Source organism: Zingiber officinale, chromosome 4B (genome assembly GCF_018446385.1).
Source record: "Zingiber officinale cultivar Zhangliang chromosome 4B, Zo_v1.1, whole genome shotgun sequence".
Taxonomy (NCBI): domain Eukaryota; kingdom Viridiplantae; phylum Streptophyta; class Magnoliopsida; order Zingiberales; family Zingiberaceae; genus Zingiber; species Zingiber officinale.
The window spans coordinates 86295058-86311656 of NC_055993.1; the positions used below are offsets into that span (position 1 = coordinate 86295058).

Genomic DNA, 16599 nt, shown 5'->3' on the forward strand with positions numbered 1-16599 from the left:
TGATACAAAAGATATCGAATCCACAGGGACTATTGACTAGTTAATTTTGCACGACGAGCTATCTAGACAATTGAAGGTTAATTGGAAAAGAGAGAGTGAAGAAAAGAGAGAATGTAAAGAGTAGAGAAAAGAGGGAGAGTTGGGTTTGCGGATGGATAGATACTAGGATTTCGGTTTCACTATGATGCTAGTTAAGGACCCTATGCATTATTCATCTCTTTACCTCCATTCTTATGCATATGTAGAAAGTTACCGACTATCCCCTTTAGTGGACAACCGGCAGGGTAGTTAGATCAACATCCCTTGCAATTAAATAGGAATGATTCCTATCAAGTCCGATAGCAGAATATGCCTGTCACTAGCGTCCCTCGGTCATACAACATAGGAACACATGCACTACTTAATAAACATAGAGATGAGGATTACAATTGACTACGACTACCTACTTCCTTGTAGAGAATTGCTTCTCCTTTCAAGTTGATACCCTAGACGTCCGTTAGAGGGATCTGCCTGTCATTAGCGTCCCTCGATCATACGATCTAGGGTATCCCTCTACAGGATCTACAATCAATCCACATCTACATGTTTGCACCATTCACACACTTCATCAAACACATAGAAGGCACAACACAAATAGAACATGACATAACACTTCATTGAATAAGGAAATATCCAAATATATAGTTCATACATCCACAATCACATTATAATTTCCTACATCCTAGATCTAGAGATCTACTCCATAGCAAAAGAAATATAACCAAAGATGAAAGAAACAAACTACAACCCAATACAAAGAAATAGAGAGAGGAAAGTGTTTATCCTTGAAACGTGGTGTCCTTGGGGGCGTTCCCTTGCTCCAGAGATGGACAGATCGGCGAAGATGAGGCTTCTAGGGTTCCCCCAAGAGGGAGAACCCTTCTCCAAGGAATAGGGGCAAGCCCCAAGCCAAAGATCCATAAAAGGGGAGAAAAAAACCCTTTTATAGCACTTGGCACAGCCCTTGCACAGGTCGTGACATGGCCGTGTGAATCCACACAACCATGTGTTGCCTTGGCTCTAGTCTGCTGGCACGACCGTGTGATCCACACGGCCATGTCAAAGAAGCAAAGAGAAAAATGACTCTGGTCGTGTGGTGCATGCACACTACCCGTGTGGCTTCACCAGAGGAGGAGAAAGGCATGGTCGTGTGGCCTCCACACGGCCGTGTCACCCTATCATCATATCCAGAGCATGGCCGTGTAGATCCATATGGTCGTGCAATATCTCCAGAGAGCAAGCATAGGTTGGTCGTGTGACCCACACGAGCGTGCAACTATGTACCGTAAGTGTACGGTTATGTCGTCAGTAATACAAAAAAAATATCAATCCCACAAGGACTGATTATAAGCACTAGAGATGTCTCACAAAGAATTAACTAAATAATCAATCAGATAAAAGTTGTGTTGAGCAAGAAACAAGAAATAGAAATAAGAAAGTAAATGAGAACTTTGGCTTTTGCGAGTGTTCTAGAAGTTCGATTTCGTTGTGATATTCATCAATGTAAGATGGTTCACCAACTAATATCCTCAATTAACATGCATTTGTAGGAAGTTACCGGTTATCCTGCAAAAGACAACCGGCAAGGGGCTTTGATCGACATCATTAACCACTAAATAGATATGATTCCTATGAAGTCCATTAGTGGGATTGGCTGTCACTAGCGTCCCTCGGTCATACAACACAGAAACACATCTCTACTTAATGTACATAATGATGAAGATAATAATTGCATTCATCCATCCCACCTCTTTGTAGAAACTTGCTTCACCTTTCAAGATGACACCCTAGACGTTCGTTAGCGGGACTGTCACTAGCGTCCCTCGATCATACGATCTAGGGTATCCCTCTACGAGATCCACAAGCAGCACAGACATTCAATCAAACATGGTAATGAAGTCCACACACATGAATCCACACAATCAAATAGATATAAAGCATACTAACATCATCGAGATAGGGAATTGGCATATCCATGAGTTTTTACATCGAGTCACACCACAATTACTCGCTTAATCCTAGAACAATAGATCTACTCCATGGCACAAGAAATAAGATTTGAAGACATAAAGATTACAAGCATTCTAATCCCAAATCCAAGAGAAGAGAAGAGAAATGCTTATCCAATGACGACGAGTGATCTTCAAAACCAATCCTGAGCTTCCGGAGTCGATGTGGAGAAGGAGACGGCCTCGGATCACTGGATCAAGGCTGGAGATGATAGAGACTAACACCAAGATGGATCTCCCTAAAGGGAGAGCCTCCTCCCAAGAAAGGGGAAGAAACCCCCTTTTATAGAGCAGGGGCATGGGTACCACACGGTCGTGTGGCTCTCACACGGCCTCCTGCATTCTGCTCTTGACCAGGGTGACACGGTCGTGTGGAGGTCACACGGCCGTGTTCTGCTTTGTCTCTGGATGGCCTACACGGCCATGTATCTCACACGGCCTGGGCATTTTTACTCTCTGGAAATCTTGCACGATCGTGTGGGTCACACGGCCAACCTATGCTTGCTCTGTGGAGATGTTGCACGGTCGTGTGGGTCACACGGCCAACCTATGCTTGCTCTCTGAAGATATTGCATGGTCATGTGGATCTACACGACCATGCTCTGGATATACTGCTAGAGTGACACGACCGTGTGGAGGCCACACGGCCATGCCTTTCTCCCCCTTTGGTGAAGCCACACTGGTAGTGTGCACCACACGGCCAGAGTTATTTTTTTCCTTGCTTCTTTGACATGACCGTGTGGATCACATGGCCAGTATTGTTTGCCTTTAGTTGCTATCTGGATTGACCACGAATATCGCTTTCTCTCCACATTTGACTCCTGTCAACAGAAAATGTACAAAGAGCAGATCTCCAAACAAAGAGAATAATTATACTGAAAGTAAGACAAGAAGTATAAAAGTGCATAGACAAAGCATGTGTAAAGTATATGAATGTGCTTCAAAACATGCATAATAAGTGTATATAATCTATACACATCAAATATAGTGTGTCAAATTGATGTTTGAGGGCATGAATACAATCAAGAGAACTAGACGAATGCATAGGACCTGATCCCATGTCATTCCAAGCTCTCTAGGTCTATCAACCAGTTTTGATCGAAATCGGCTGATAAACCTAGAGAGCTCGGAATGTGTTCTTCTAGTTCTCCTGATTATATTCATGCTCTCAACATTAATTTAACACAATATATTAAAAGCACTAATTTTTTGAACACAAATCGATCATTTGACAAAAATAAAAAATAATCGATTGTTACATTATAGCAATCGATTCGGGACCTTACTGTGTTGATGAACAATATCCCAAATTGATTGCTACACTATAGCAATCGATTGGGGTAAATGCAAAGGGGCAAAATGGGTATGAGGTGCATGATTTAGTAATTTTGAAACTTGGGTACATGATTTGGATATTTCAAAACTTCATCTACATGGTTCAATAATTTGCCGTATAGATTAAAGAGGATTTCTAATTAGAAAATATTAATGTTTTATAGAAGGAGAGTCTTAGTGCAACGGTAAAGTTATTACTTTGTGACCAAAAGATTACGGGTTCGAATCCTGAAAATAACCTCTTGTAAAAAGTAGGATAAGGCTGCGTGTAATTGATTCTTCGCTAGGCCTCGCATGGCAGGAACTTCGTGCACCGGGCTACCCTTTACTGAATGATATAATTGACTCAGATTTTAGCAATCTAAACAAGAAACTGATATTACCATTCGCCAGCATTTAATGAAAAACTTACCCCAGGTATAAGAAGTCGCCAAAAAGTGCAACAATGGGGACAAGGAGAAGAGTAAGGTGGAAATAGAATGTGCTTATCAGCACTGCAGCACATATATTGCAAAATATATATTTTCCTGCAGCAATAGTACAGCAATGAGAATTGAAGTGAATAGAAACGAAAAAAAAGAAGCACAAGAACTTACTTGTCTATCATTAGGGGTCATTACTCCAGAGTATATAAAGATAAAAACAAACCAGGCCAAAATGCTTCCTAAAATACTAAGACGGTGCCATCTTGTAACTGAATTGCATGCCATAAGAAGACGCAAGTTGACAGTTACGACAACACAAGTGAAGGCCATTGTACTGACATCCCAAAGACTAAATATCTTTGCTGAAGAATTATGACCATTCTCACTTGCACTAGTTGTGAAATAATAGAAGATTAGAGACTGGTAGAAAGCAAAAAAATCCCATACAGCCACAACTCCCCACTTGAAATATGTATTTGTAATTCCTTCCTGGTAAAGCTGGGGATACTTCTTTGCTAGAGAAGCACTGACATCCTGCAGAGTAGCATCCACAATTAGAACTGCAACCTTAATAGAAAGAACATTCTACGTGTAGAAGAAAACTAAGACAACTACCTTGTCAAAGAGCCCAAGAATGATTACAGGAAGAGCTGTAAAATCAACATTGTATAATGACTGAAACCAATCATCATAAAATCTCTGGCAAGAGAAGCCAGTATGAAAGGTGAACCAAAATTAAGAGAAGCCAGTATGAAAGGTGAACCAAAATTGAGTCAACGTGAATGTAAGATTCTTGTAGAAAAAATAAGTAATAACCTGCATTTAGAACTTAGTAAATTACTTCTGTCGGTGATAAAATAGGCTTAGGTGCATAGGTTGAACAAGCAAAACAAAGTTACCTTGCATAATCTGATATATGACCATCTTCCATGCACCAGCAGGAGATCTTTAAGGAAGCGAAACTGGGCAATGGCAAAATCACTAGCCATTACAGCTTGCATTCCTTCCAAACCACTTATGCCAACACCAACATGAGCAGACTGAATGATACTAACATCATTTGCCCCATCACCTATACTAAGAGTTATTTTGCGAGCTCATTTCTTGACCAAGCTAGTGACCTGACAAGTCACAAGATGAATATAACACTACATTTCTGAACTAACTTAAATCAGGGGTAAAAATTCAAATTATTCAGTTTGAAAGATTATTTTATATATATATATATATCATACTAATGGAGGGGAATCATTAAACAAGAAGTAAAGGAAGCAATTCAGTCCTACAGAATCATGTAAGAACTCAAAGAAATGGAACAAATGTTGAAGGATAAATTATTATTAGAAAATAAACAATATATATAAGCTGATATGGTAATTACTGGAAAGATTTGATTATATGGACAAGGAACATGTTCAATAGAAATCCATAAGAAATTAAGCCAAGAGGCCCAAGACATTGAAAGATTCAATATATGTCAAAACTTATTTCTACTCACGAGTTAAACATGGGCCAGATGGGTAATCATTTTTTCACAAAGTTACATGTGAAGTAATCTAAAAATGTATCACAGATACAAATAAGTCTACCTAAAAAATTCTTTTAAATCATTTTATGAATACTATAAGTCCAGCTATGAAATTCTTTATAAATCATTTCGTGAATATTGTAAGAATCACCTTGTTATATGTTACCAAAGGATAATGTCTACGGAAAAATGTTTAATGTCAATAGAGTAAAACACCTAGAAAATTACCTGCGCCTTTTGAAGTGGAGAAACACGGCAGCAGACTACTGAACTACAATTCAAGCTTAGCTTGAGAAGATTGACACATAAATTTGGGTCCAGTGCATACATTAGACATTTGCCATCAATTACTAGCACCAATTTTTGTACAGCTATGTGAACGCCCTCCTGAGCTTCTTCAAGACATCGTTTGAGATCATGACTCACTGAATCTCTAATAACCTGTGAAATCTCCACGGGATCACCCTGGCAATAGAAATATAAGCTTGAGCCAAGACATGGTTCTCATAAATTTCTTAGTGATGATAAGAGAGGATCATTAATCTGGGGGAAAAAAACTGAAAGAAAGAAAGCAATATCCATCTTTGTTTGAATTTGATTTTAAAATGTCCCCATGAAATTAATTAGTGGGCAGTATTGGAACATTTGTGAGGCAAATGCGCGTAAAAGCAGCATTCCTGGTGATACCTTGGAAGGGGATGCAAAAGTAATGCTAATATTGGTGGTAGCATTAGTCATGATTGCCGGCATTGATATGGTTACTTATGGTCTAAACTCTATACTACTGCTATTGGTATTGGTGGCTATAGAAATGGTCGAGTGGTGAAATGAAGGGGGCGATTATGGTGGTGGTATAATCATGGTGATGTTCAAAATGGAAGAATACAATGCTGGTAATAATGGTCATAATAGCAATTACTGCAATGTTCATGTTTGCAGTAGTCGGGGCGTAAATCCCCGGTCCCTGTGCAACTCACCCCACCTACCACATACTCGCTCAGGATGCTGTGATTTACCTCCCTCGTGATGACCTTGGGTCGGGTGCGGCGGGGGCGTTGGGGGCGAGCGATTTCGCCTTTTGCCACATGTTTGCAATGGCCAACCAATTGCAACAAAAAAAGGGGGCAATGAAATTGTTCAAGGGGTGGGTAGAGCCAGTTGTAGTAATAAAACAAAATTTCTTTTTTTAAGAATGTGTAACAATGCTACCAGCCTAATAACAGATTATTATCCATATCACTGTAAAAAAAGTATACAAAAATAGAAACTGAAAATCCAGATGTCATGAAAAACAAATTTTATTTGAAAGGTACTAAGATAGCCATACCATTTGAACTATAAAAAAAAAAATGACTAAAACATTGAATCCAGCAATCATGTAAACCAATACATGTCCCAGGAACCATGTCTTGCACAGACTAGTAGCAACTTATAAAATTTTATTTATCGAATTATAGCATCATCTTACCTTCTCCTCAACCTCTCTAATTGCATCAGTTTCTGAAGTGATAATGAATTGTTTCATGTCATTATTGATCAGGTTGCATGCTGCAAACCATACAGAAAGGACTTAATCTTTCAACTAGAGAATACAGCAAGGAATTTATTCATGATATTGTGGATGGTCTCAATTTCATGCGACTACAGGCATGGAAGACAAATGTTTGTCATACCATATGCTATGTTTATTGCAGTTTCCAATTTATCCCCAGTCAGAACCCAAATCTTTATTCCAGCTCTGGACAAAGTTTCAATGTCTGGAACACCTTCTTGAAGCTTGTCCTCAATAGCAGTGCATCCTATCAGAATAAGATCCTTTTCTATCATCTCTGCCACCTACATTAAAGAAATTTAGATTTAAACGCTGAACAATACATAAATCAATTGAAGTGTTAAAAAATAAAAAGTGAGTTGCAAAATTACTTGAGCAAAACTTAGAAGGGTTTAGGGTTTACGGTTTAGGTGCAAGACATTATAAAATATGGTAAAGAAATTGACTTCCAATTGTGCAAACTTGATGAACATGTTTAGGTGCAAGACATTATAAAATATGGCAAAGAAATTGACTTCCAATTGTGCAAACTTGATGAACATGTCAAGTCTTGATGTCAAATACCAGCCAAGCATGATCAAGAAAAGAGATGCATATGAGTTTAGAAAATTAGATGATAACAAGATTAATAGGATACCAGCACAGGATAATTTACTAAGTCAGCAATGCAATTTAAATATAAACATTTGCATGTTAACCTATAAATTTCAGTTAAACTCAGACTAATCAATTTGACATCATCAGAGTGCCACAGGTTTTTTGACTGTTCAGATGAGGGAGGTATGTAATGAGGCCTATTGAAATTGGCCATTCAGAATTATGTGAAACTGAATCAATTCATAATCATGTTTGAAAGAAGAGAGAGTAGATAAGAAAAAATAAGAAAAGAGAGGAAGTAGTTTAAGCAAAAAAGCAATTTCTATTCTAAAATGATGTCACAGCAAGTACAAGACTCATCCTTTTTATAGAGCTAAGGACTATGGGAAAAGATAAATGCTAATTAATTTTCTAAACCTTGAAATAAATTAAATATAAATACAACAAAAAGTTCCTAAACCTTGGAAACATTTGAAGACTATGAATAACTGACTCATCCTTAAGAAAATGGATACAAATTGAAGAGTTATAATAAATATCCATAAAAGCTTTGGAATCACCATGTGAACTTTAAGTTCTCTCATTCACCCTTAGATATCTTAGGCCTTTACGTGCACATTTTTCTATAACTAGAATATGTACTTCTGAAGTGATTTATAAAGATGGATGGTTCTCCTCCGGTTGAAGCCAAGAATTCAAATTGGTTTCTGCAGGTTTGTGTATGATTGTTTTAATATGGCAGCAAAAACTGAACATGAGTGCATGAAATCTAAATTCAAGTTAAAAGAGAGACTTGCTTCTAAATTAATCCTTGCCTAACCAACTCATATAATGATAAAGATAAAATACAGATTGGCTGAGCTAGGCAGTTTCCAGGAGTATAAACACTTGGTAAGAGGGTTGAATAATATATATTACCAAATCAGTGAATTTAATCTGTTCCATTGAAGTTCCTCATCTCCCCCCACTTGATCCTGTTTAGTTTTATTGGACTCTCTAGTTTTTTTTTCCCATCTCTTCTTGCACTCATCTTCCTTTCCCTTAAAAAACAAGAAAGAGAAGTGATCCAATGTATACTCAGCTCAGACTAGCCCATTGATAGCATTTGATGTTACTTTACATGTTTATAGTTTAAAAGTGAACCGAGACAGTTTGAGGGTAAGGAGCAACTGAATGTGATGTACTTGATATTCAATAGTATAGTTGAGCTCAAGCATTTTGGAACATATTGCAAATTCCTATTTAATTTAAATGGTAATGCTAATTGGTCTGTTAGAAAAGTTACACTAAAGAAAGATGTTATAAAAGCCTTTTACAGAAGTTACATGAACCAAAAGATATTCAAACACTAACTCTTATTTTAGACAAGGATTTATGCATTAAAAGTGTACCAATAGCATATTCAAACAATTTTAAAAATAAAGAATTGCAAACAAGATAAAAGCAGGAGAGGAGGAAGAGACTGTATTAAATATAATAATATTGTGATTATGACATCCTAAAGAAATTGAAATAAATTATATAAGGTAAGTGATAAAAAACTCTGTCACCAACTAACAACAAATCTTGTCAATAATTCCAATGGTCCGGTAGTTCTTGTTTACTACAATAAGTATCAGTTTGTCCCTAGATTAGCAATCAATGTCTACCACACCAGAGATGTTGTAACATCCACAAAGTAGACTAGTCATGATATTTGCATGAACATCTACAAAATATTATTCTAATTTAAGTTGACAAAATGTACCCAATACATGTTTTACAAGAAAATTTCTCCAAGATTTTAATCCTTGATTCTAGACATGCATTTTTACCCTGAAATACAAAATTGTTTAGCAAGTCCCTTTAAGTTTTATCACTAGGATAATCAAATAATTGGGTGATATATGCTATCACTAAATAAAAATCAGAAGATGCTCATCGAGTAATATGTAGATAAGGAAAATGCAACCAGGTTTTATGTAACACGCACAAATACACAAGAGTAATATCATTAGATACCTCATTGAGTTTCTTCTGTCTCTTAGAGAAGATTTCGCTTGAACAAATTTCTCATTCCATTTTTCAAATGTATCAATTGTCAATTCTCTATAAGCAAGGCAAAGCGTCAGTAGACCTGATGAACCAAACTGTGCTCCCTGGTTAATCTTTTAATATCTTGAGAGGCATCAGCCAGTCTTTCATATATAACAGTATCGGCACCCTGTGGATAGTTCAAATGATTTCAGATACACAAGACTTCAGCCTACCATACGATAACCTAGTAAGTAGTAAGTACCAAAATTCAAGATCTTACCTTACAATAGATAACAAGCCTCCCATTCGGATAGCGGCACCCTACTGATTGGCGCTTCCTTGTACTATCATAAAGCAAACTGGCAATTTAAAGTCACATAAGACTATCAACTTTGAAGAAAAATCATCTGTAACAAGAATACACTAACCTATTAAACTCTAGGACATTTAAGATTTCATAGGATACATCCTGTATATTTCCCATCCTTTCAACATGTGATTCACATAGCATAACTGTAGTGGGAGCGCGCCTGCATAAACCAAAAATAAATTGCAATTGAACTATTTTACATGAGTTATAAATGCTCGTGGTTAGAGATGACATTTTCCAACAAGATGAAATCTTTGATTCTTTGGTATTTATCCTTTGAGGTCATCTCTGCCATCAATATCAATGCTGATTCAATTGTCCACAGTCCATGACCAACTCAAACTGAGTTCCAAACCTAGATGATCTAATCAATTTTGATGTGTAGATGCTTATAAATGCCGATAAACTAAAGATTCTTTTATAGAAATTATATCAAAATTTAAAAGTTAGAACCTCGATCAATATACATGTAAAAGAGTATTTGGGATATATTTGAAATATCAGAGAGAAATAATATATGACTTAGTCCCAAGTAGTTGAGGTAGGCTAGAAGGATCTCATCTTCATTGAACAGATAGCACACAATTTACAAGGGAATAAAAACACCAGTGTTACCTTTAAAAGAAAAACCAAAGTGCTTAGCAGCAGTTACAAGAGCAGCCTCATCTGGTGATGCAGCTTGATAAACAATTTTTTCAAGAGACTCATCACCTTCTGGGAGAACAGTATGGCATAATGCAAGACATCTGAAAAATTCCTACATATGAAATAGGATTTATTTCAAAATACTATTGTATTGCAACTAAGCCTAATGGATTGGCTAAATCCAATAAAGGAAAAAAAAACAAAGCTCATATAGTATCTAAATTTTATGTGGCTGGGATGAAAGACTCCAAAACGCCAAATGATTTATTTCAAAATACTATTGTATCTCAAATAAGTCTGATGGATAGGCTATTTTCCAATAAAGGGAAAAAAACAAATAGTATCTCCTGCATTTCTTAAATTTTATGTCACTAGGATGAAAGACTCCAAGAAGCCAAATATATCTGTATTCAAATAAATTCCTCAGCAAAATGAGACACAATCAGAGTAGTCATCAATCAAAATTTACACCAAAAATTACCAAGGATATAGCTAAAGAACCAACAGTCATGAAGATATGACAACCCAACCACTTTGGCCTAATTTCAAAGTATCATATATAAACAACCACAAAAATTGATATAAAGATGCATATGCTCTCCAAAATTCTCTCTTAATTATCTCACTAATGAATTCCTATCCTATTTATTGGGTTTTTATTCTTTTGAGTTTTGTCTATCTCATTCCCAGTTCCAAGAAAAACATCAAATTAAAAAAGGGCAAATATCAAATGAGCACCTTTTTTCCAATCAGTCAAAGGGGTACCCCTCTTTCCAAAATGTCAAAAGGTGCCTCAATCAAAGTGTTTCCCTGTCATAAATGTCCTCAACCCACTATAACCCATCGCCCATTTGCCCAAAAAAATCAGACCATGTAGTCATTTTCTTCTTAAATTTTAAATCTGAATAGATAGATGCACTTAAAAGACTATTGGAATCCACCCATTCTTTCAGTGACCAAATGAAAAATGATCATGAAACAATTTTGGTCAAATTTGTTACATGAAATCAATCTGACATGTAAAGTTTGTCTAGGCCTCATTAGGGAGGATTGAAGCTCTCTTAGAATCAGATGAGAAGTGGTGGGAATTGGATGAATTAACATCCCCTCTTCAAGAGTTGCCAACCAACACAAAAAGAGGGTGAATAGAAAAGGGAAACAAGAGAGCACAAGTGTTGATTGCTCAGAAGCACCAGACTTGGCAATGTGATCTGTGCATGTGGAGTTAGACACAGGCAACAAGAAGAAAAACATGAAATGAGGTGGGCATGCAGTTTAGGCAAAGATAGAAGCAATCAATATGGCTTCTGCAGGATAGTTATACTAATTAATCATAACAATACATCAAGAAAAAGGTTTTCCTAATAATTAGTATATGGTATTTATTAAACCATTATAAAAAGAACTACCTTATGGTATGTACAACAACAACAACAACAACCAAGCCTTTTCCCACTAGGTGGAGTCGGCTGTATGAATCCTTTTACACCATTGAGCTCTATCTCCTATTATATCATCATCTATATTTAAATAAATTTTATCTTGTTTTATTGTTGCTAACCAAGTCTTTTTTGGTCTTCCTCTTCCTCGTTTGATATGCATGTTTATCATAGTTTCACATCGCCTAACCGGAGCATTTATTGGTCGTCTAAGTACATGTCCGTACCATCTTAAACGTGTCTCTCGGAGTTTGTCCTCAATAGATGCAACTCCGACTTTCTCTCTAATGCTCTCATTCCTTATTTTGTCCATCTTCGTATGTCTACACATCCACCTTAACATCCTCATCTCTGCAACTCTCATCTTATGCTCATGTGCTCGAGTCATAGCCCAACATTCAGCTCCATATAACATAGCAGGTCTAACAGCGGTTTTATAGAACTTACCTTTAAGTTTAAGAGGTACTTTACGGTCACATAAAACACCTGACGCTCCCCTCCATTTCACCCATCCTGCTTGTATTCTATGTAAGACGTCTCTCTCAATCCCTCCATCATTTTGTAAAAATGATCCTAAATATTTAAATCTCTCGGTTAACTCGTCCTCTCCTATCTTAACAATTGTTTCATTACTTCTAATATTGTTAAATTTAAATTTCATATATTCTGTCTTTAATCTACTAAGCTTAAAATCTTTCCCTTCTAGTGTTTCCCTCCAAGATTCTAGCTTAGCATTTACTCCTTCACGTGTCTCATCTACCAAAATAATATCATCTGCAAACAACATGCACCATCGTACTCTGTCTTGAATGTACGCAGTGAGTTCGTCCATAATTAGTGTAAAAAGATAGGGACTTAGGGCTGATCCCTAATGTAACTCTATCTTTATTGGAAATGCTTCAGTTACTCCGCCTGAAGTCTTTACTTTGGTCGTTACATCCTCATACATATCCTTAATTAGTTCAATATATGTTATGCTAACACCTCTCTTTTCTAAAATTCTCCATATAATTTCTCTTGGGACTCTATCATAAGCTTTTTCTAAGTCAATGAATACCATGTGTAGATCTTGTTTTTGCTCCCGATATTTTTCAATTAATTGTCTAAGGAGATGTATAGCTCTATTGTCGACCTTCCAGGCATGAACCCAAATTGATTTTCTGTCACTGTGGTCCCCTTCCTTAATCTTTTTTCTATTACTTTTTCCCAAAGTTTCATAGTATGACTCATTAGTTTAATACCTCTATAGTTTGCACAATTTTGTATGTCTCCCTTGTTCTTATATAAGGGAACTAGAGTACTTATCCTCCATTGATCAGACATTCTTTTCGTTTTCAATATCATGTTAAATAATTTTGTAAGTCATTCAATACCTTGTTTACCTAAGCACTTCCATACCTCTATCGGAATATCATCTGGTCCAACGGCTTTTCCATTGTGCATCTCATTGAAAGTTTGTTTTACTTCTGAAGTTTGAATTCTACGATAAAAATTAAAATTTCTATGCTCATTTAACCTAATTAAATTACCTAAGTTAAGTTGGTTACCTAAACCTTCATTAAAAAGTTGATGAAAATACCTCTTCCACCGCTCTTTTATTTCTTCATCATTTACTAATACCCTATTACATTCATCTTTAATACATTTTATTTGGCTAAGATCTCTTGTTTTCCTTTCTCTCACTTTAGCTATTCTATAAATATCTCTTTCCCCTTCTTTTGTATCCAATTTTTGATATAACCGTTCAAAAGTTTCATTTTTTGCTTCACTCACTACTTTCTTAGCTTCTTTCTTGGCTATTGTATATTTTTTTAAGTTTTCCTCGTTCTTACAAATATATAATTCCTTATAAGCTATTCGTTTTTCTTTCACTTTCTCTTGTACTTTCTCATTCCACCACCAAGATTCTTTACTTAGTGGTGCATGTCCCTTTGACTCACCGAGTACACTCTTAGCTACTATTTTCAACTTTGATACCATCTTATCTCATGTTGTATTAGAGTCATCGTATATTTCACCTAATGCTTGTACTTCTACCTTCTCCTTAAATATATTTTGTTTCTCATCCTTTAACTTCCACCACTTAATTCTAGGAATTGTATATATTTTCTTTCTATTGATACTATGTTTAAGGCGTATATCCAACACTACTACCCTATGTTGGGTAGTTAAGCTTTCTCCTGGGATGACTTTGCAATCTTTACAAATCTTTCTATCCTTCTTCCTAACCATAAGAAAGTCAATTTGCGATTTATTATTCCCACTTTTGAATGTGACTAAGTGTTCTTCTCTTTTCTTAAAAAACGTATTAACTAATATAAGGTCATATGCTATCGCAAAATCTAATATAGTTTTCCCTTCTTCATTCCTCGTTCCAAACCCATAACTCCCATGTACTCTCCCATATTCCTCATTTTTCACTCCGACATGCACATTTAGATCACCTCCTATTAAAATCATTTCATTTGGTGGAATATTTTGTAATATTTCATCTAAGTCCTCCCAAAACCTTGATTTGTTAGCTTCATCTAATCCTACTTGTGGTGCATATACGCTAATTATGTTCATAGTTTCTTTCGCCACTATTATCTTAAGGGCTATAATTCTATCCCCTTTTCTAACTACTCTTACAACTTCATCCTTTAACAAATTATCCACAATGATACCCACTCCATTTCTTGCTTTACTCTTTCCAGTGTACCATAACTTAAAACCCGAGTTCTCTATCATCTTTGCCTTCTCGCCTATCCATTTTGTCTCTTGTACACACAAAATACTAATTTTTCTCCTAATCATCATATCTACTACCTCCATTGATTTACCAATGAGAGTTCCTATATTCCATGTTCCAAATCTTAGATTATTAGTTTTCCTATTATATTTGTTCTTATCTAACCTATGGTGTGAGAACTTTTGCCTATTTAACACTACACCCAAGTTCTCATGGAGATGTAGCGGTCCTTGCTGAGATGTTACAGTCGGACCTGTAACGCGAACTCTTGCATATTTATCACTACACCCGAGTTCTGGAGATGTAGCGGTCCTTGCCGAGACGTTACAGTCGGACCCTGCAACGCGTTCCTTATGGTATGTGTAGTGGGTTATTAACTAGATGGACTTAGGTAACTCCTCATGAAGAAGATAGAGGACACATCTGAATGAACTCTCAGAAGGGCTTCTCTACAATCAAATGTCAAAGAAATATTTCAGTGAAGATCACAAGATTAACCATGCATATCTCAGGATCACGCTCGTTCTTCCAAGCACCACACATGATCCTATCATCATTGAAATTGAAACCTTTTTCATAAGCAGCTGTGTCTGACTTTTGAATCTACAGCCAATAATGAAGGAAATAAGTAATATCAGGTTATCCAAAGTGAATAATTGTTGATTACTATCCCTCCAAAAAGGGATACATATACCTCATTCAATATTCTCCCTTCCCGCTGTGCTTGCCCTCTTTCAATTTCAGTAATACCTACACCATATGACACTCCACCAATTTAACACTTGAAAAACTCCATTAGATTTCTAGTTAATGTTCCTGTTTTGTCAGAGAATATGTACTCCACCTACACCAAGAAGCACTCACATTTAGAAACAAGAAAAGCACAAGAGCTGATTGAATGGATAAATAAAAAAAGTTCATCCATATAGTAACAAGGACACAAATTACAGGCAATCCCATCACCTCCATGAACTGGAATGCACCAGAAAATTTAAAAAAAAAAAAACTAAATTGGCATGGTCAACTCGTCTGTCCAGTTTGTGTTGAGCTAACTTGACCCTGTTCAGTCTTAATTTTTCAATATTTTGTGTTAGATATTCTCATGTTTTCCTATATATATGATAGTAATGTTAAATATTTTGAAACATGGATGCAGTTTAACTCATTAATAAACCATATATCTGAGTTTGGTCAGGTGTTCAAGAAGGTCAGTTAAGATATATGATAAAAGGTTTTTTTTTATTCTGAGGTTTAATTATAGGTTATTACGAGCATGGTTTTAAATTTCACTTCAATAGTGTATGGTAAATCCTACAAGTGACGAGGATAATTCTAAGATGTTGTGATATCCTCACCGGTGTTTTCTTGTGTTGTTAAGGGATGTTTTATGAAAGACGTTAATTGAGGGATTTGGGTGATTGTTGATCAGTTGATGTGATAGTATATTGTTTAGGCAAAAGGAGGCATTTGGGTGATTGTTATTGTGATAGTCAAGAGTTAAAGAAGATGGTGGTTCAGTTTTGCCAAAGTTGTTAAGATTGAGATCCTACCTAGAAAAACAAAATAAAAAAAGGGGTTAAGATGCAGGCATGTTTAAAGACAGATGGTAGTTTGTGTAGAGAAGTGGGATCAAATAGGATTGAAGGCATGAGAAATAGAGGAAAACCAAAGAACCTCAACCAACTTGATGTAATAAGATTTACATAGAGTTCAATGGATGAATAAGATCTATATGTATAATTTAGCCACAAAAGAGTTGACTTCACACCTTATATGCTGGTTTATCATTGTTGTTGCACTAGATTCTGCTTGTCTTGTTCCTTCACTCCTAATAGGTCTACTCAATCTTCAGCTTTGAAGATCCCAATCCTATAATTCCTCTACTCTCAAGAAGAAAAATAAGTGATACTCCC

At 36.2% G+C, this 16599-nt stretch overlaps 1 pseudogene; it reads right to left on the minus strand.

Annotated features, from left to right (window-relative positions):
- Window positions 1-16599, minus strand: part of LOC121978363 — a 45371-nt pseudogene that overhangs the window by 2715 nt on the left and 26057 nt on the right.